Here is a 22830-nt window from a genome sequence, read left to right on the forward strand (position 1 = left end):
TAAAGGATTTAGACCTTGGGACACTACTCACATTTTCTCCCGCTGGCCCTTGCTTCTTTCCTTAACTAGTCCAAAGGAGCACCTTAGGCTCACGGACAGGATATCCTAACCAAGATAGGGACAACTACAAGTATCCCAAAGGAGTCCCAGTTAGGATGCATATTAATAAACTGGGAAAGTTTAAACAGGATAGTTTGAAGGAAAAGGAGTTAATTTTCCTTTGCAATACTGCATGGCCCCTATACAAACTAGGGGACAAAGAGGTCTGGCCAAAGAATGGGTCATTAAATTACAATACCATCTTACAGATAGACCTGTTTTGTAAAAGAGGAGGTAAACAGGGGGAAGTTCTGTATGTTCAAATGTTTCTGACCCTATCCCAAGACCCAGGTCCAGGGAACTCCTGCCGGGTATGCCTGGCTCGTATGCCCTTAAAGCGTCTCCCCCAACAAGAGCTCGATATTCTAGATGACCCCCTTATGGGTCCAGTTCCCCAAGGTCCAAAGCCAGGAACTCCTACTTCCCCCAACTCCGAGGGGGAAAAGTCTTCCCCATCATCTCCCTCACCAGAGGAAAGTCCTGCCAGTACTACTTGGGGCCACCTACCAACCCCCTACTACCAAACTCTGCCCCGTAAGGGAAGTGCCAGCTGGTGATGGAGGAACAATCAGAGTTCACGTCCCTTTTTCTATGACTGATTTGGCTACTTGCAAAAAAAAATTTGGACACTTCTCTGAAGACCCCAGTAGGTTTATGGAAGAACCTGCCAAGCTGACAATGGCCTATGAGTTTACCTGGGGGGAACTACAGGTCCTCCTTTCAACCTGCTGCACTTTCGAGGAAAAAGGATGGCTCCTTGGTGCAGCCCAGGTGTATGCTGATGAATTGGCTGCCCGCAACCAGGGACACATAATCTACCTTACTGGGGGGGATGCAATCCCTGACCAAAACCCCCAGTGGAACTACCAACAGGGAGGTAGAGGACTTGAACGCAGGAACCATATGATAACTTGCCTCATAGAGGGGATAAAAAGGTGTACTGTTAAGCCCGTCAACTATGACAAAGTCAGGGAAGTAACACAGGAAAAAGATGAGAATCCAGCCCTCTTCCAGGGCCGCTTAATGGAGGCCTTTAAAAAGTATACTAATATTAACCCCAAAACCCCTGAGGGGGAAGTCTTGGTAAATACCCGTTTTATCACTCAGTCAGCCCCAGATATTAGGAGAAAATTACAAAAGGCAGCTATGGTACCCCAGACTCCCATGAATCAGCTCATGGACCTGGCATTTAGAGTATTTAACAACAGAGACAGGGTTGAAGAGGCAAGAAGTATCCAGGGACAACAGCAAAAGGCACAATTCTTAGTGGCAGCCTTAATCCCTGCACCACCTCAGGGTTATCCTCCATGAAGACCCATGGTGAGGACAGGATCCAGGATACCTGGATCAGAGCCACTGTCTCTCCAAAAAGGGACCTGTTTTAAGTGTGGCCAGGAGGGCCACTGGAAGAATGAATGCCCCATGTATGGGGACAGTCCATTGGGACCCTGCCCTATGTGCAAACAAAAAGGCCACTGGAAGTGTGACTGCCCCCAGTCCCAAAAGGGACTTGGGGCTCCCAAACCAATGATGGCTGAGAAAACTGAAGACTCACAGGGCCTGGGACCCTCCCTGGCTCCCACAGGACACCTGGTCATTTCTCCGGAGGAGCCTCGGGTAACCCTTGACGTGGCAGGCAGTAAAGCTGTCTTCTTACTAAACATGGGAGCCGCCTACTCTGTGCTAACTGATTTCCCTGGACCCTTGTCCTTAAAGTTTGTCAAGTTTTAAATCTGGCCACTCTAATGCCAGATCCCCCATTCCAAGAATCCCTTATTCATTCCTGCGTAGAGACTATCGAACAAGTTTACTCCAGCTGGCCAGATCTCAGGGATGAGCCCCTGTCCAATTCCGATGCAGAATGGTTTACTGATGGAAGCAGCTTTATATATAATGGAACAAGGAGAGCTGGTTACGCTATAGAAAGCTTTAAAACTGTCATTGAGACTGAAGCTCTGCCCTCCCAAACTTCTGCCCAAAAGGCTAAATTAATCACTTTAGTCAGAACACTCCAGTTAGGAAAAGGTTTGAGAATCAATATCTATACTGATTCTAAATATGGATTCCTAGTGTTACATGCCCATGCTGCTATATGGAAAGAAAGGGGATTGCTAACAGTCAAGGGGGTCCCCTATCAAACACCAGGCAGAAATTCTAAAACTCCTAAAAGCAGTCCAGCCTCCTAAAGAGGTTGCAGTCACGCACTGCAGGGGTCACCAAAAGGGTGATTCTTCCCTTATAAAGGGAAACGCCCTCGCAGACAAGGCTGCCAAAGCTGCAGCCAGAGAACAGCCGGTCTTACAAGCTGCAGTTCTCCTACCTGAAGACTAGCCTCTCCCAATGGTGCCATCCTATACTCCTGAAGAGGTCAAATGGGCTAAACACAGGGGGCTAGAAAATAATCTGTCGGGGTGGCTGATAAAAGACAATAAGTTTCTCATTCCTTGGGACAAACAATGGAAAATAATTAAGCATCTCCGTGAGTCCACCCACCTAGGGTGGGACTCCATGCTTAGACTAATTTCTCAAGTGTTCCTAGGCAAGGGACTGTCCCAAACTGTTAAGGAAGTCACTAGGGCCTGTGAACTTTGTGCCTGCAATGACCCAGGGAGTCACCCTATACCCCAACCCCTACTCCAGCCCATACAACATCAGGGAACTAACCCAGGGGAAGACTGGCAAATAGACTTTACTCAGATGCCCCCTTGTAAGGAATGGAAATACCTGCTGGTATTCATAGACACCTTTACAGGATGGGTAGAAGCGGTCCCCATTAGAACAAAAGAAGCAACAGAAGTGTGAAAATTTCTGCTCAAAGAAATAATCCCGAGGCTTGGGCTACCAAAAATCTTAGAGTGATAATGGACCCTCCTTCACTGCCAAGGTGACTCAACAGGTTTCCTCAACTCTAGGTATTAACTATAGCCTCCACTCTTCCTGGAGGCCCCAATCTTCAGGCAAGGTAGACAAAGCAAATCACGTTCTAAAGAGAACACTTGCTAACACAGGAGACCAGAAACCTGGGTCCCCCTCCTGCCTATAGCCTTTCTAAGAACAAGAACGGCCCCTAAGGGAATCTTAAAACTTAGCCCCTTTGAAAAGATATATGGAAGGCCCTTTTTAACTGCAGATTTCCTGTTTGATGAGGAGACCAATAAACTAGTCTCCCACATTGTTAGCTCCAGCCAAGTTCAAAGTGCCCTCCAGGAATATGAAAACAAAGTGTTGCCCTTTCCCTCAGAGGAAGAAATTGAAGTCCCTGTCCAGTCAGGGGACTCTGTCTTACTAAAAACTTGGAAGGAGGAGTCCCCTGAAGACCAGCTGAAGCCAAAATGGAAGGGACCATATCAGGTATTACTAAGCACCCCAACTGCCGTTAAGCTACAAGGAATTGCTAGTTGGGTACATCTGTCCAGAATAAAACCTATACTTTATAAGCCCCAACAGGAGCCAGGAGACACGTACACTTGTGAGGCAATACAAGACCTCAGTATCCTGTAGTGGTGATTACAAATGTCTTTTTGTCGTTATAGACTGTCAGACTGCTGTTACAAAGGTGCTTCATCTTTAAGAAAATTCATTAGAAGTCAATAAAAACAGTGGGTTACAGCAGCCCCACATCAGGTAATGGCTATGCAAGGATTCCAGCCATACCCTCAGCCCTTGGGATACAAAAACAAAAGGCTGTCCTGCCCTTGGGGCCCCTAGATTAGACACAGATTTTTTTACTCCCCGATAGGCAGGATCAACACCCCTCCTCAGCCTGGAAGCAGTTTCAGAAGACGGATCTTCCTCATAAGATTATGGGAGTAAAATCTCTGAGGGGGGAATGAGACAGGATGGAAGGGAGCAGGGCACAGCCATTCAAGGAATGCTACAGCAATTAACATCAAAATGGTGAAAGATTCAAACCCCAGGAGGCCTTGAGGCTCAGGATGATGAGAGATTTAACTTCTAGCTGATCTTGAGCTTCATTATAGCTCATTGTAATTTATTAACATGGTGAATAACACACCCACAGGCACCAGGGAAGTCCCAAGGCTAGTCACAAAACGTCAAAGAGTGGGAAATGGCCAACTTCCTGGGAATCCCAGCCCTTTCCCCAGGCTACTTAGACTGGTCCTTCCACTTATTAGCACATGAAGCCACCAAGCACATAAAAACTAGCAACACAGCGCCTCACAGCCACCTCTCTCTCTGTTTGGAGACTGCCTGCACTCCATCTATGGAGTGTGTACCTATTTTTAATCTGAGCACCCAACGCCCACACCTTGCGGCCTTTCTCTTGCCTTTCAATGTATCTCTCTGAATAAATCTACCTTTACTCAACTGTGGCTCACTCTTGAATTCTTTCCTGCGTGAACAAGGACCCACACTTGGCGGGGCACGTCCCAGGGTCTCAACTGAAGCCCGGGACACAGCCCTCCTCACACCCTACATCTGTTTTCCTGCATCACTACCATGCCTTGTGTTTGTAAAATATTTCTATACAATGCTATAAAAATTCCCCAAAGTGCTATATAAAGACTGATCACTTAAGAAATATTTCTGCTCTCAAGGAAATCACAGTCTAATAAGGAATTAAGAAAACATACTTATGCAGGAAAACAAAATATTTTAAGAATACTTCTCTGTAAGGATCAGCATTACTATTGTCCTTATTTTCCTAAAAAAAAATTTATTTGCCCAAATTTAAATTGAGAAGTTATTAAAACTAATACATTATTTGTGGGATCTTTTTTGACCAAAAAAGACAAGAAAATAACATTTTATTAATTCAAAATAATATCCCTTTTACTCTGAAAGTCATACTTTTCTCAGGGTATTTATTTTCATGTACCTTCTTATTTAATTCTAAAAATAATTCCAAGAGTAAATTACTTCACAGATGAAGACTTGGGGACCCAGTACGATTAAGTGAGTTGCTTGGGTTCACATGGTCTTGTAGTCATAGACTTAAGTTTAGTATCTACGTCTTCCGTATCCAAGAGCGGTTGTCTTTGCTTTTTATGAACAATCAGTCTAATGATTAGTTTATGCAGAATTTGTAAGTGGTTTTACTTATAAAATCTTCCTGCTTCTTCACCTTTTAAGAACCATATTCTCCCAAAAGGGGCAATTATTAAGAGGAAAATATATATACATATATATATATATATATATATTAACATGCCAATATATATCCAAGTTGGTTTTCAAGTTTATGATCTGATCTGATATCCATACACTGTTCATTGACTATTGTACCAAAGTTTATATGAAAGTTTTTGAAATATTTACTTGTTTCAGCTGAGATTATTATAAATTAACCAAAAAGTAATGTGTAAAGAAAAAATTAATCTTCCAGAAAAGGAGAAATAGTAAAATTATCTCAATAACTACCACTTGGAAAGACTAAAGTTATATTTGGCACTTTCTGAATGTATACAGTGAACAGAAAAGGAAACAAATTTAATTCCCTGGCTTTGAATCACATTTTTAGAACAGCATTATCATACCCTTTCCTGATTCTTAAGGTGAGTTCAATGGTTCAGTATATTTCCTCTGACTTATTTGAAGATATTTGGTACAAAGTCAAAATCTCAAATTTTTACTAAAGTCTTTTTTAATTAAAGTATCAAAAACTAAAGCTTTTTATTAGAGTTTGGTTTTATCTTTGGTGTCAGAATTCTAAAGTATTTGGGCTTATCAATAAAAGAAATTAATCAGCCTATTATATTTTCAAAAAGAAACCCATTTTGAAATAGATCTAGACCCCATAAAGTTTTATGAAAAAAGAAAATTACAATGTGCTCTGGCTTGAATTTCAAAGTGTGATTCTGCCAAAGTATGAATTTTTCAGAAGTAATGTAGGGTCAAAATATTTCTCTTGAAGATGGAGATAATTTTTATGAAGCAATTTATTTAAAACATAAAAATGACACCTGTTTCCAATAGTAAAACACTGTCCAAGTAACCAATTAAACTAAAACGATAGAGAAAAAATCAATAAGGAACATTACAACTGGCCTTTAGTATGGTTTATATGCAAAGTTAGTAATTATGGAGGCTTGTCTACACAGGCACTTCTGTGGCAATCCCCCAGCAGTTCAATACCTGAGAGTTATCAATATTCTGATGACCAATTTCACCCATAAATATTCTCATAACTATTTCATCTAATGGATCTATTTCCCACCCCACCCTCCCCAGAAAATCCTGTTTCCTTATAATTGTCAAGCACTTGTCAAGCACTTGTAATATCTCACTTGGCAATCATTCAAGAGCAAATATCTCTTTACTGCTACCCTTTTCATTAGCAATACTTGTTTCTGTGCATTCTCTATCTTTAACAAGCATTTGATGGTAAATTTTAACTAAATAAGAAGTGCTGACTCAAATCAGATTATAGGTGTATCTTTGAGACCCTAACTGTTAGTTCTCACTTTCTCTAATACCGCTGCCTGACCCTGAGGCTAAAAGCATTTTCAAATTCATTGGATAGGTACACAAACTGATACATCATGAGTTCCCATTGCCTCAGAATCTGAGGACAGATTCTCTTAATTATTATCGTCTCTCTCTGTGGTTAATATGCCATTTCTGTTACCCTTAGGCACAATTTTCGGGATTAGACAGTGGCAGGGGTAGTCAGAAATGTATACTTTACAAAAGAAAAGAAACAAATGAATTGCTTTTGTTTGGATATTCCTCATGTTGTCATTAACATCTTCAACAATTTAACTGCTTTAGAAGAATAGGTTTAATTCTGGGTGACTAAAAAATATCAGTATAATCTTACTACAGCCTAATGTGTGCTGTTGTTGACTCTGCATAGTTAAATAACCTCTACAACTCCTCAATTTCTTTCAATTTCCATAAATCTTTTTTTTAAGTTACCATTTGCTTCTTATACTCTTGTCCTTCTTCTGTTTCATTAACTCTAGTAATACCTTTATACTTTCGTTTTAGAGTCCATTTTCAACCTTTTATAGAATTGTCATAAATCTTTTTGACTTATGAACATCATGAAAAATATGGGATCAAATATAAAGAGGAAGCCCTAAAATATTCTCAAGAAGTCCTTGAGATATTTTGTCTTCTCAATAACTAAATAGCAAAGTGAACTGCAGTACAGAATATATGTATATATATATTTTCTCATTTAAAAGGTATGCATGTATTACTAAAACATCAGGGTTTAAGACTTTGTGTAGAATTATGTCAGTTATTACATCTAACAAGGAGGTGTGTAGAACTTACATAGAATAGTTGCCAAAGCTTAACATTAATTTGCAACACTTTAAATTTTAAACCATTTTGAAAACTATAATGAAAACATAAATTATGAGTGAGTTGATAAAGAAAATGTGGAATATATATACACAATGGAATATTATTCAGCCATAAAAAAGAATGAAATCTTGTCACTTGCAACAATCTAGATGGATAAAGGCATTATGCTAGGTGAAATAAGTCAGACAGAGAAAGACAACTACCATATTACCATATGATCTCATATGTGGAATCTGAAAATAAAATCAAGCTCATGGATACAGAGAACAGGTTGGTGGTTGCCAGAGATTGTGGGTCAGGGATGGGTGACAGGTACAGATTTTCAGTTATAAAATAAATGTCATAAATCATTGGGATGCAATGCACAGCATAGTAACCATAGTTAATAATGCTGTATTGTACATTTAAAAGTTGCTAAAAGAATAGATCTTAAATGTTCTCATCACAAGAAAGAAAAATATGTGTAACTGTGTATGGTGATGAATGTTAACTAGACTTACTGTTGTGATCATTTCACAATATTTACAAATGTTGAATCATTATTTTGTACACCTGAAACTGTTATATGTCAATTACACTTCTAATAAAAAAAGAAAACATACAAATTTTTTAAAATTATAGCATCCTTCAAATGTTGGGATAGTATCAAGCCATGGGCAGTAACTAAAGGCAAAGGAGGGATATGCCAAGAAATTTGTAAGGCAAACAGTAAAGTCAAGACATTTTATGAATCAATGTCCATCGTCTTCACTAATGAAGTAACACAGGTAAAGAAATACAGAAAGCAAGAAGATTTCCTAGAAATCTGGAAGCTTAGGAAGAATGGGACAGGAGCAAACAGGTCAGCCCGCAGGAAGGTCATGGACACCAGAAAAAGTTCCACAAAAGAGAGAAAGTGAAACAAAGCACAGGAGCCAGAGGAATGAAAATAGGGCAACAACAGAAAACAAGAGGTTTAGATATGAAACAAATTCTTCCTTTACTCAGCCTACAGAATGGAAAAAATGTTTGCAAATGTTGCAACTGTTAAGGGCTTAATTTCCAGAATATACAAACAGCTCATACAACTCAATAACAAAAAAATAAACAACCCAATGAAAAAATGGGTAGAGGACGTAAACAAGCATTTCTCCAATGAAGACATAGAAATGGCCAATAGGCATGTGAAAAAATGCTCAATATCGCTAATTATCAGAGAAACGCAAATCAAAACTACAATGAGGTATCACCTCACACTAGTCAGAATGGCCATCATTAGAAAGTCCACAAATAATAAAGGCTGGAGAGGGTCTGAAGAAAAGGGAACACTCCTACACTGTTGGTGGGAATGTAGTTTGGTGCAGCCATTATGGAAAATGATGATTCCTTAAAAAAACTAAAAATAGACTTACCATGTGATCCAGCAATCCCACTCCTGTGCATATATGTGGGGAAAACTCCAAATCAAAGAGATACATGCACCCCAATGTTCATAGCAGCACTATTTACAATAGCCAAGACATAGAAGCAAACTAAATGTCCATCAGCGGATGACTGGATGAAGGCGAGTGGGAAAAGTGTACACCTAGCTGCTTTCCTGCTTTCTTTTTTCTCCCCCACATTTGGGTGGAGAAACTTTTCCCAAATACACAACCAGCTATATGCTAGCAGCAATGTTTGGTTTATGATACAGTGGGAAAGATCAATTTATAAGTATTACTTTCTAATGACAAGAAATGTGATAGAATTTCTTCTACTTAGAAATGTCATAATGACAGCTTTCTAAAACTGCTTTAAATTTCCTTGGCTTCTGCAGAGATAATGGTGCTGTGTTTATTCTTCCCTAAAGGGGAGGGAAAAGGGCAAAGGATATAAGATGGTCCCTGAGAGTCTCCAGCATGGTGTCTGCAAACAAAAAGCCGGTTTGCTCAGTGGCCTTCCTCAGGTTCACTTCCATCAGGTCAGCTCAGAGTTTTACTAACTCCCAGAATTTTCTCTCCATATCATACTTATTATCAAAGTCATGAGGTTAGAGCATAGAGATCTTCTGAGAACTGCACCCCCAAAGTACTAATATTGACAGTGAGTAACACAGTCAATTTTTTTAGAAGGAAATTTTTATATTTATATTTTATAGTTCTATTCTAGAACATCTGAAGAACTATTCCTAATCTTGTTCTTAAAAAAGATGTTCACAGTACCAACCAGTCAGAGAAGATATGAAGACAAACATTTACCTTTGGGAATATGTAGCTGTCCTCAATCAGATTCCATGAGAAAATTAAGCCCTATAGAAGATAATGATTGACTGCTTTCTCAATTTTCTGATTTTACATACCACCACTCCACATGCATAGGAGAAAAGACAGTTCATCTCATATAATAGATATACTGAGGTACTAAGGTCTAATTCTCCCACAGTACCCCTTTGGAGAAGGACAGCACAAAGCCTCAAAACTCACATGGTTTTCAAGAGCTGTGAAGAGTATGAGATTTTAACCTACTGCATGTTAATAAATTAGCCTGCTGCAGTTACACAGAAGCTGGCAAAAGACATGGAACTCCTGGATCAGAAGCATGGGACTTCATTACTCACAGCATAGCAGGCAGTGTTAGCTACACGTCTGCACCATGTTCCTTTGTCCCCCAAATCTCACGGTGGGCGATGAGAAACAGTCTAGATGGATGTTACATACATACTAGGCTTGTGCAACAGCTAAGGAACCCTGAGTTTCAGAAACCCTAAGCTTTGAAAGGGACTCCTAGTAAATTTTCCAAATCTTTGCCTCAGAGAAAGACTATCTATATTATCTTGGCTAGGAAAATAATTCAGCCCTTTACTCCAGAGCTAGACACAAACTCTGTTTTCCAAAGCTATTTGACTTATAATAAAAACTCCTTTAAAAAAACCATTCTGGAATAAAAGTCTTCAGTGCCTCTATATAAGACATGTAGATACTCAAGAGGCACAAGAATTGCCGCCAAACACAAACTCAACAAATCTGAGATATTTCATCCTACAGGTATGCTTCCACTATTCTTTGATTGAAAAGCTACAGAAAAGGGTATGACAATGGACAAATACCAGAGTCAAGCCAAACAGACACTGTGCAAGAATTGTCTCTTACTTGGAAGGACTGAGACACAAATTAAACTCAGCAAACCACTTAACAGCAAGCTCGGGTTGTACTTAGAAAGCCTGCACTCTAAACCAGGTATATTTTTTTAGTTTCCCACCCTGAATAGTGACCATGATATATGAATAAGAGATGACCTATATTACAAGGCTACTGCATTTAATTACTTGGTATGGGGAGCTCTAACACAGAATTGCAGATAAGGCAGTCAGCTACATCTCACAATTGTCCATGGCAGTGGTAGCCTCTTAGGTCAAAAGTGAAAGAAATCAAGTAAAATCTCTAATTACTAAAAGATCCTTGGCACAAACTTTTCTAATTACTCTGGGGAAAATGTTATTATAGTTTCATCCTCTGTAGTAAAATTATCTTTGTGCATATCTCATTTTTTCAGCTAATGATTGGAAGATGAAGTTCTAAAGCTTGGGTCACATGTTCCATAGTACCAATGGAAGACACAGAAACTGACCCTCATTGCTAAAATAATAAAAACATAAATAAAATTAACAAAAACTAATATAGAAACATAGTCCTTGCATTGTGCCCAAGAGGAAAAAAATTAAAGATAAAATTATATAAGTCAAATGTGATAGGAATTTTAATTCTATGAGTATGATTTTGCTAAAATATCTATTTAAATGGCAAAAATCAAATCTTAGATATGTGCATATTAGAAAAAATATTTGTTGCTAACAGCCTGAACTATTTCATATATTCTCTTTAGAAAATGACAGCATAGAGTTGTTAGAAGCATCCCTAGTTAAAAATTAATGTACCTCCTCCAAGCTCCAGATATTGGCTGTAATTAAATATATAGAAAAGCAGCAGCTCCTGCCCTTATGAATCCATTAGTTTGTATCATTTTTTCCATCCAGTATGTAATTTTATTGTCAAAATCAAGTTTAAATACCTAAATGGTAGTACTAAGTTAATTTAACCAACTCTTTTAAAATAAGTAATTCTATTCATCTAATGTTTACAATCATCTTTATCAATCTAAAATAATTTCCATCTTATACTTATTATTTTTTAAATTAGAAAATTGCATATATAAGTAGAAAAAATCCAAGGATAAGCTGTTTTATGTTTACATAAACAGATTACCAGTAAACTTGTCAAATCTATAATTAAGCCATACTGTTCAAACAATGGTATGACATTTCAATATCTAAAAGTCTGCCTAGAAACAATTAACAACTGGAAAGTAAGCAAAAATGGTATCTGGGCAAGTTATACATATATGACAAAATCTATTCAATAAACCCATAGAGACACACATATGAGCACAAACGGAGTTTGGTTTATACATATGTCTAACAAATTTAACTGTGTGGTTTCCAGGATTACAAAAGAAGAGAAATATCAAAAATAGTAACAGAGCAAGCACATTGCAATGCAGAAGAATTACCGTTGAAATAAAAATAGGTCAATATGTACATGAAATCGATGCTCAACATCATTAGCATCAGATAGAATTACCACATGACTCAGCAATTCTATTCCTTGATATAACCAAATTTTAAAAAGAAAGACAGAAAGACAGAAAGAAGAAAGACAGACAGACAGACAGACAGACAGACAGACAGAAAGAAAGAAAGAAAGAAAGAAAAGAAAGAAAATATGTCCACACAAAAACTAGTACATGAACATTTGTGGCAGCATATGCATCATAGCTAAAGAGAAGAAACAACTCAAATGCCCATCACCTGTTGAACAGATAAAATGTACATCCACACAATAGGAATATTATTTGTCAATGAAAAGGGAAAAAGTGTTGATTCTTGCTACAAGATAGGTGAACCAAGAAAACATTAAATCAAGTCACAAAAGACTACATATTGCATGATTCCATTTACATGAAGTAAACAAGCAAAGCCAGAGACAAGTAGATTAGTGGTTGCAAAGAAAAGGTGGGGGTGGTTGGGGGACATGGAAGGTGACTGCTAAAGCATTTGTTCAAATAAAGGGTTTCTCTGAAGAAGGATTAAAATGTTTTAAAACTGATTGTTCATGGTTGTACAACTCTGTAATTATACTAAGAATCATTCAATTATATACTTTAAATGGGTACACTGTTTGATATATGAGCTATAGCTCAGTAAAGCTGTTGCAAAAAATAAATAAAAATAGATTCCATCAAAACAATAAAAGAGGTTACAATTATGCTCTTTGCCCATTGTCTAATACATTCTCCAAAAGCAGAATATTATTTTTCATAATTTTATAATTCTGTTCAAGTAAGTTGTAATTACTTTTTGTGAAATATTTCTGACACCTGATTAAAATCAATGATATTTTTAAAAAACTCACAATCCTTAATCTCTTTAAGTTGGCTGAAAAGGAAAAAAATCCACAAATTTCAAACAGGATATTAACGTAAGTAACTTCTAAACATAACCCGCTCCCAAGAAATAAGATAAAATACATTATTGTTCATGGTGTCCCTCTAGCAATTGAAAAAAATCGAAAGAAAAAAAATTTTGATGATAGTATCATGTAGATTTTTGTAAATTCTGGTATAACCATTTATATTTGCCTCTCTAGGACCTTTACTGAAATGAATACCAAGTTCCTCTGGATATAATAAAGAGACAGACCTAATATAAAATTCTGTTTGAAACATTCAAGCCATTTGGAACATATATATGTTGTCATCATCCCATCCCAGTCCATCTTCATTTCTGTCTACCTTCAATTACTGTAAGTAAATGATACAGTGTTAGGAAAACTAGCCATGGCAATTTCTGTAACACAGAGCACTTAATGTGGTTCCCAGTAAACTCTATCCCTGAAGTGTATAACTTAGCTTCCCTTAGTATGTCTTTCAACTGATTGTAATGTAGCACTTGACACGGCTATTCTGTATTAAAATGCACAGTGGATCATGGTTCTTCTTTTACCAATGGCTTGCATTATTCAAGGGCTGGAGGATTGGAAGTTGTTTGCATTCTTTAGAGAATATTCAGAAAGGGTATATATTTCTAAACTGATTGTAGGTACATCTGTGGGGGAAAACAGCTTTAAACTTAACACACACAGACACATTCACCCCTACACAAACACATACACAACAGTTAAAAAGAAACAAGGGCCTTAAAGGATAGAAATTGCCCTCGGAGCAAATGAAGCAATTGTTCCCCGGGATGGAGCACTGAAAGAATCTGTAAAGGTTTGAGCCTCAGAAGTCTAATGGCACCAGCAAATATTGAGTCTGACAGCTACCAGGCACTATTCTAGACTCTTGAGTATTAAAATCTAAACAAGAGAATCAAAATTCCTCTTCTCAGGGGATTTTATTCTAATATAAGGAAAATGACACTAAACAAATAAATACATAATACAAAATTGGTTAGAGATATGAAAAAGATATAAAGTCTGGAAAAAATATAGGCATCAAAGGATCATGTCTGGGTGCTAACACAGACAGAGGGGACAGGAAAGACTACAGTGATGAAGGTCTTTCAACACAGAAATCGAATTAAAATAAGAGTGTGAGCAGTGCAACTTTATGGAGGAAAAACGTTCCAGGCAGCAAACAGTCCAATCTCTGAGGCAGGAACAAAATTGGACTTCTCAAGAAACAGCAAGAAGGGCAGTGCGACCAGAATGGAATCTGTAGGGGGTGGAATACTTGAAGGCAAAATTAGTGAGGTAGCCAGCAACCAGGTTATAAAGTCATGAATAGGATATTAGATTTTGTTATAAGTATGATGAGAGAAGTCTTCAGAGAGCTTTTAGGGGAGAACTAATTCAAATCGAGTTTCATTTTTAAAAGATTACCCTGGCTACTATGTGGAGAATAGATGCCAGGACAAGAAGAATGGGTTAAGGAAGACCTGTTAGATGAAGATCTCAGCACAATGTGAGGGTCACTTGGATTAGGAGTTAGAGGTAGAACTGGCAGGAAAGGCCAGGCATGGTATGTATTTTGAAGGCTAATTCAACATGAACTTGCTGATGAACTGAAAGCGGGTAGGCTGGGGAAATCAAAAATATTTGCACCTGTTCTTCCATGGACACTTGAATAAAGGATGATGTTATTTACTGAAATTGTAAAAGAAAGGAAGAGTAGATTAAAAGAACAGGGTTCATCAATAGTTCTGACTAACATATATCCAAGTAACAATGTTGGGAAGGCAATTAAATATGTGTCTGAAGGTCAGAAGAAATGACATGGCTGAAGATATAGTTTTAGAAAGCATCCATTTAGAGTTGATACATTTGTTAGGGTGCAATCTAAGGTGCTGAAACAAAAGGATCCAAAAATATACTGACTTAAATAAGACAGAAATTTATTTCTCTTTCATTTAAAAGTTTAGTGGCAAGAGGCTACTCACCTAACTTGGAATTACTGTATTTCTAACTAGGCTACTTGGTTTGACTCACCAACCATAGGCCAAGCTATTACTGTCTTAGAGAAGTAAGGTTTTTTTCCTGATTTGACCCATAGAATATCTCTGTCTTCAAACCAAATGCACTTTTTACAAAGTCAAACCTATTATCTAATTTGCTGTTTTGCCACAATACTCAGGTATCCAGACTATGTGTCTATGGAGGGTCAGGCACTGTGCCAGACTCTGAATATACAACAGTAAATAGAAGAGATTTGGTCCCTGCTCTTAGAGAGAACGAAATAAACAAAACAGACAGAAGAAACAAGTAGTTAACATATAAAATGATGCAGCTCTACAGCAGAAGTACAGTGTCCAATAAAAGGTACCTTAGGAGGGAAATTCCCTGAGGCTTAACTCCCACATTTCAACATGTAGACCCCTACCTGCTGGATTACAAAATCCTTTGTTTTCTAACTTAAAACCTTCCTATAAATTCTATATCTGGTATTTTCAACAAGCTCTACATCTCATCATAGGATAACACCCACTTGACCCAAGTGAGTTCCCTTCTTTTTCTCAGAATAGGCCAAAAATTACCATTTGGTATTGAAGCCTTGAGCATTTGAAAAAGCAAGGGTTTTATTACAAAGGGTCTCCAGATTTATTGTATACTAGGCAATGTCTGTAGACTGAAGAAATGCTGTATCTTATCTACATGTTGGACTCAAACACAGCTTCCATACTGTTTGGTTGGAAGTTCTGCAATACTGCTCACTAAATATTTTGAGTATCACCCCTGCTTACAAAATCTTCATGAATGCATATAATCATCACACGCAAAATCATATAAAAGCATTCATAAAGTCACAGTAGCTTCTTGAAAGCACGTGGTAACTCAATAAAAGGATGTTAAAAGGGGAAGTATTGATTTTGCATTTACAACCTTGCACTCTACAGCCTAATCTTCCCCCATCCGCTAAAGTGAACACTTTAGAACTAAATCCAGTCGTGCATTATGTTCAGAAAACTCCAATGAGTTCCCATCTCACTCAGTGGCCTGCAAGTTCCTACATGATCTGCTCTCACCTCCACTTTCCTCGTCATCTTCCATTCTTCATTGTTCACATAATTCTAATCATGCTGGACAGAGTGCTATTCCTCAATCCAAGCAAGTTCCAGTCTCTTTGGCAAAATTCCACCCTAGGGTCTCTGCAGGCACTGTTCTCTCTCCCTGGAATGTTCTTTAAGATAGTTAGCTACCTTTCTCCCTTATGTTCTCATCAACTTTTCAGAGATGTGAGTGGGCACCACTGGAGCCCCAGCCAGCTGCCTTTTACAGGTTGGCACATCCATTCCCAGCTGCTTCTAGTGTTTGCTTGATGAGACCTTACAGCTGCCTCTCCTTTATTTAGATAATTGACCTCAGCTAAATGGGAGTGCTTTTTTCCCAGGCCATGCCACACCACTTCAGCCAGCAATCAAGTGATATGGCTACAAAAGGCAAACCCTACCTCCAGGTAGGACCAACTCTGCAGTGCATTTGTTCTCCAGAGCTTCCTGTGGTCTACATGGAAGTCTCCAACTGAGACCACATTCTTGCTGAGCTTTTTACCCAGCTCTATCTTGCTTGCCTCACTTATCTTCTCCTGAGAATACTTCCCTCTCCCTCAAATAAATCTTCTGAACAAGAACCCCCATCCCAGGCTGTTCTCCTAGGGAACCAACCTAAGAAAGACACCCTCCCTGACTGCCATACACCTAGGCACTCACTATCTCTCTTATCATCCTCTACTTTTTTACATAGCCACCTATAACCATACTGAATAATATATTTTAAAATTTCCTTCTGTTTTCACTTTTTCTTCCAGTGACATGTAAAGTCTATGAGGGTGAGAATTCTTTTGTTCACTACTATATTCCCAAGCCTCCAAAACTACCTAGTTCACTGCAGTGACTCAATAAATACGTACTGCTAAATGCATGAGTAAATGGAATAGAACAGTGAATTTATTTTATCATTATTTTTAAAGGCTACCTTCTTCTTGAAAACATTGTGGACCAATAACCTGGATGAATTTCATCTGTAATAAAAAATGACTCTGTTGGGGACCATGTGTTCCATGTCTTTTCAAACTCTCAACACTAGAATACTGATCATTGATATAGTACTTGCTTATTAACTGAGAGCTAGTTCCTTAACACATTCCTACCAAGCCTTGCAGATTTTATCGAAGTCTTTAATCTTGCATTCCGATAGCCACTTAAATTTCCCTCTGGGTTTCTTAATTAGCCTTTGTTTCTTAAATGAGAATTTATTTTTCCAGTCATTAATATTTTGAACATAGATCTTAAAAGCTTATATTAAAAACATCTAAATAAAAAATATAAACAATGAAAATTTTTAAATAAGTAAGAATACATTGTAAGTACAGAATGGTTGATGTGAGCATCACTCATATTCAGTCAGAGATAATCCCTAAAAGGATTCTAGAGGAGTTTCTTGAAAACTGATTTTAAAATAAGGTCATACCTGTTTTAGTGCACAAATCCTATTTGGTTGTAGAGCTAGCAAAAGAATTGAGTTTACATCTGAGCTCCTTCATTAAGGAGACACTGCAGCCAGATATGATACACCAAAATATTCAAATGTCCAACTGCGGAGACTCTGGCTGACTTTCAGCCCCTTCAGTTCACAAGCTCTCCAAAAGAACTCAGCCTTGATGAGCATTTGCAGAAAATTATCTACACTGTCAACCACACTCCATGAAAATGACTTGGATATAATTTGACTTTTACAGATTTTTAAAGTCAGAAAGGATGTGAGGTTACATGCCAACTTCACAGAAAACTTTTCATTAAGTAATAAATAAAGTTTGACTTAATTTTTTCATAAAGAGACCTCTGTGGTCATGAAAGCCTACTGTCTGCTCCATTAAAAATAAAGAAATCTTCTAGGGAGACTCTCAAACATATTTAAATGAAGCCCTTGCAAAGACGTTTCCTTCTAATTTGGGAGTACATAATGAATGTACTTCTTTGCAACTAGCATTTAATGCCAGTGCTTTTATGGTTTATGATATAACGTTTGTTTCTTTTTATTCAACAGAAAAGGTCAATGTGACTAATAATTAGAACTATGACTCTGAGAGAAGAAGACTATAATTAGACTATTTTTCAACAAATAATAAAGTGTCAGAAAAAAAGAAAGTGAATCTTTGGTGTCAGCAAAACTAGTTTACATAGAGACAGGAAAAGTAATTCTTTCTTACAGATGCACACTTGGGTGACCTTCTTCCAATAATCTAACTCAAATAATAAATATGCATAAAAAGCACCATCTAGATATTCAAACTAAAGCAATGCTTTCATCCAAGGGTAATTTAGCCTACAAGGTAATATTTGGCAATTTTTGGAAACATTTTTGGTTGCTAAAGCTGGAGGAGTGCACTGACATCTGGAGAGTAAAGGCCAGGAATGCTGCTAAACATTGTACATACATAGGACAGTGCCCTACAACAAAGAATTATCAAGACCCAAATACCATGTTGATTTTAAGAAATTCTGGACTAATGTCAGAAACGTTACTGATGCTGAAATGAATGAGTGAGCTTTAAAGAAGCCCACAGTAATTAGAGCTTTGTGGTCAGGTGGTTGTCTACTGACACCCCCACTGTGAGAGACATTTTGTAGCTGTTGCAGATTAAAAGGGAGAAAGACAGTAGGAGGTATTAGACTTCCTAGTACCCAGCACTCTGAGATAACACTGGGATTCAGGACACTTAGATGTCATGTCAATGTCCTTTCAGGCTATATTAGTTTTTAAGGCTGCCATAACAAAGTGCCACAGATGACATGGTTTAAACAGAAGAAATTTACTTTCTCACAGTTCCAGAGGCTAAAAGACCAAGATCAAGGTGTCTGCAGCATTGCTTCTTAAGAGACTTCTCTCCTTTGCTTGTAGATGGCTATCTTTTCTTCACATGGTCTTCCCTCTGTGCCTGTGTCCGCGTTCAAATTTCCAATTCTCATAAAAAATCAGTCATATTGAATGAAGGTCCAAGCCAATGACCTTCTTTAAATTTAACTGCTTATTTAAAGACTCTATCTCCAAATACAGTCACATTCTAAGGTACTGTGGGTTAGGACTTCAACATACGAACTTTGAGTGGGACACAATTCAGCCCATAACAGGGGCCTCGGCTTGTCTTTGATCCAGAAGTCCTCTAGAGACAAAAAGTATCCAGCAGTCAGTGTGAAAGCTTTCCAGCATTTCTGCTGTACTGGAGAGCAGAAAAGCATACACAAGGGAAAAGTGAGCCTTCTCTGTATCAATCCTTACTTGCATAAAATGACTCTCAACTTGCCCCAAATTTTTTACAGGAAATAGGTCTAGGAACTCAGAAGAAACAAAAGCAGTAACTTTCAATCATGTAATTAATTTTTATATATAAAAAATTTCCCTAAAGACAATCAGAAGTAAAAGAATGCATTCTATGTGAGGATCATGTTGGCCATGAAACTAAAACACCACAAGCAGTACCCAGCATAGAATAAGACATCAATATATTTGCTCATTGACTGTGTGATTGGGTCAATGAAGACTGTTCATCTGAAACTCCACTGTGTATTAGATGCTACTGTGCTTCTAACCTGCCTCCTACCCAATCTCCAGCCTTATCTCTTGTTACTTGTTACAATAAAATACTGTATCATTTTATGATACAGCAATAACAAATTATTGGTAGTCGTATGCTCAGTTTATGCTGTTTTCTTTCTTTCTACAATGTTCCTTTGTTGGGGAATGAAGAAACTTTCCTCTACCCTTCTAGGTTCTTCCAGCTAGTCTAAGATTGACAGGAGAAAAATCAAACAAAAGTTTGATAACTTATATACATGGGAGAGACCACAGAAAATTGAGTAACTTGCCAAAATGGCTGAAGTCCACAATTTAAATACCATCTTCAGCAAGACAAAAGGGGATGTTGGGGGTGTGGTTTGGGACTTCAAAGGAGAGGAAGGTAATTTATATGGAGATGAAAAAGCAGATGTTTGGTAAACAAACGTTTGCTAGGCCACGCAGAGATAATATAAGACATTAGTAATGTGTCAATTATTAATTAATTTATCAATATAAGAAATTAATAATTTATAAAGTAAGTGATAAAAATATAAGAACTTTGCTAGATCATATGCTAAGATCATAACAACTTCTGAAAATGTTATATGACCAATGAAAGAAGTAAAGTTTCATAACGTTTTTGTCTGCCAGATAGACTGACATAACTGAATTAAAACATGGGAGAAATTTTCAGGCAGTTTAATCTTTCTCCTTTTTTCTTTGTTTAACTATATCACTGTATCTCAAACTATGTATTATTTATATAGTCTAGAAATAATTAGAAAAGTAACAGTTGATAAGCTTTCCTTATCAGGACCTGACCAACACATTAAATATACTTGTTAAATAAAGCAAATTCATAGAAGTAACCAAAGGGATGATTGCAAAAGGTGGTAAAAACAAATGGTACTTGAATTATTAGAGAACTATAATAAACAGAGGTGTGTGAAGAAAGTAATTGTGGAAAATAGGTATTATTTTAAAATTACCTTTCCCACAGCTAATAGCAAACATTCTAGTCATTAGCTTTAAACATGCAGAAAATAGAAGATGTATATGCATAGTAATTTATATTTTAGTCATGAAATTAAAATGAGTGTCATATTTTAGATCTTGACTGTATCCAGGGGAGGGGAAACGCTATGAAAAAAAAAAAATCATTGGCCCAAAAAGCAAAACCATCTGGTGAAGTCATAAATGACCGAGTTGAACAGCAGGGGAGCCTACTGTTAATCATTTCTGCAGTCAATTGAGAATTCTGTAGAGAATACAATAAAGAGTAGTATAAAAAGTGCAGTGACCCAAATAAATTGCTGAAGAAAAAATAGTTAAGTTCAGTTCACAGATACTGTATTTTTATAAAAATGAATATTTTTAAGAATTAGTGGGAAAAAGTGTTTGCTTATTGCTGTGATTGAGCTATTTCCTCCAAATTTTAAGAATTCTCTATTTGATTGTGGTTTTGATGATATTTCAAGAGTACAGAAAAATTTCCTATGTCCCACTTTTAGTAACCACTAAGAGATATTTGTTACTAATGCTTCAATTCTGAAACACAGGACAAAAACCAATCGTTAGTAAGAGAAAATAAATGTCTTTGAAATTGAGTATAATTCTTTATAAATCGGTATTTTATGTTGCTAAGTGTCCTCAAGAATTAATTTTTCTTTTTTGTTTGCTTTCTTTATTTTCTTAGATAACAGAACCCTGTTAGTCTAGCCTCCATGGAGCTGGGACACTCTACTACAGACTTGATTTCCCATCCTTCATAGCTGCTACGTATGGCCATGGGATTAAGTCTCGGTCAAATGGGATGTGAGCACAGGAAGTATGTGCAAGTTCAGAGTCACTGCCTTGAAGATGAAGCTATTTGCTCTCAGCATTCTCTTTTCTCTGCCTCTAATCCATATAGAAGACAATATCCCAGTTAATGATGGGACATCAACTTGGATATTATCCTACGAGCAATTTACATCCAAGATTTACTGCAGTAGATCTATTCTAGCAGCCTTGATCTCTCTCCTCTGGTAGGATATGAGAAAATAAACTTTAATCTCATTGAAAATAACAACAGTTTGGGATCATTTGTTATAGAGATTTATCTTGTTCCTCATCTCAAGTAAAATTTTGGTATGAGATGTGAGACCTCAATAATAGAACTCATAATATTTGTTACTGGTTTAAAAATTAGGTGGATGGTGATGGGGAAACAGATACTGAATCTTAAGAAGGTAGTGACCTATTTTATCCCTAATAAAGCCAGCAGCAAAAATGCAATATGCTATGGACTAATTATTTGTGTCCCTGAAAATTAATACATTGAAGCCCTGATTCCCAGTGTAATGGTATTTAGAGGTGAAACCTTTGGGAGGTAATTAAATCATGAGGATGGAGCCCTCATGAATTGGATTAATTCCCTTTTAAGAGGAGACACAAGAAAGATGATCTCTCTCCACCATATAGGATACAACAAGAAGACAGCCATCAGTAATCCAGGAATAGGCCTCTTCACTAGAACCCAACCATGGCTGATACCCTGATCTCAGATTTCCAGCCTCAAGAACTGTCAGAAAATATGAGTTTACTATTTAAGCTACACAGTTTATATTATTTTACTACAGCAGCACAAACTAAGACATAATCTGGCAAAAACTGGAAGGCAGACAACATACTTGCTGAGCCTATTGCTCTGGAAAACTGATTGGAAAACTCAGAATACTGGTGAGTGATGGTGGCTCCTTGCTTCTTTTAGAATATCTTGTAGAATAAAAAGGAGCTCATGTATGAATAGGCCAATTTGAAAGTTGAGATTAAAGAAAACAGACTTCTTATTGGAGACACTTTCTACCTGTGGCATCCATCTATTCTGACTGGGAGGTATTTGGCCTCACAGGGCTGGAAAAGTCAACTGCTTTTGTGCTCTCAACAGCAGAAGCTATGTCTGTCCTTCAAAACTCTTCTTTAAATTCTCTCTTAAATAAAACTTTTTAGTCAAACAGCCAGAAACTGCTCTGGGACAAAGATCAGATTAACTCCCTACTTGAAACCTACATTTTACAAAGACTTTAAACTAGCTAGTGTTAAACTGAAAGGGAGAAGGAGAGATCAAGCACAGATGCAGTAAATAATAAAATATCTCAGAGGCTTAAGAACTAGTAATAAAAGTAACCTGAATGTGGTGATTTTCACATGAATTTTATTGGAAGCAAGTAGGCTTAGAAGCTTATTAAATTTTTGAGGAATCTGTATTGCCAAAGAAGCTCTAAGTCTGACCAGCAAGAGCCCATAACTGTCCCTAAATCAGTGTTCCTGAAAAGCGTACTCTCAATGCCCATTTCAGTTATGGGGGGGGGGGGGGAGGTAACAGACAGAAAAATACTCAGTCCTA

Source organism: Camelus dromedarius, chromosome 11 (assembly GCF_036321535.1).
Source record: "Camelus dromedarius isolate mCamDro1 chromosome 11, mCamDro1.pat, whole genome shotgun sequence".
In the NCBI taxonomy this organism is placed as follows: Eukaryota; Metazoa; Chordata; class Mammalia; order Artiodactyla; family Camelidae; genus Camelus; species Camelus dromedarius.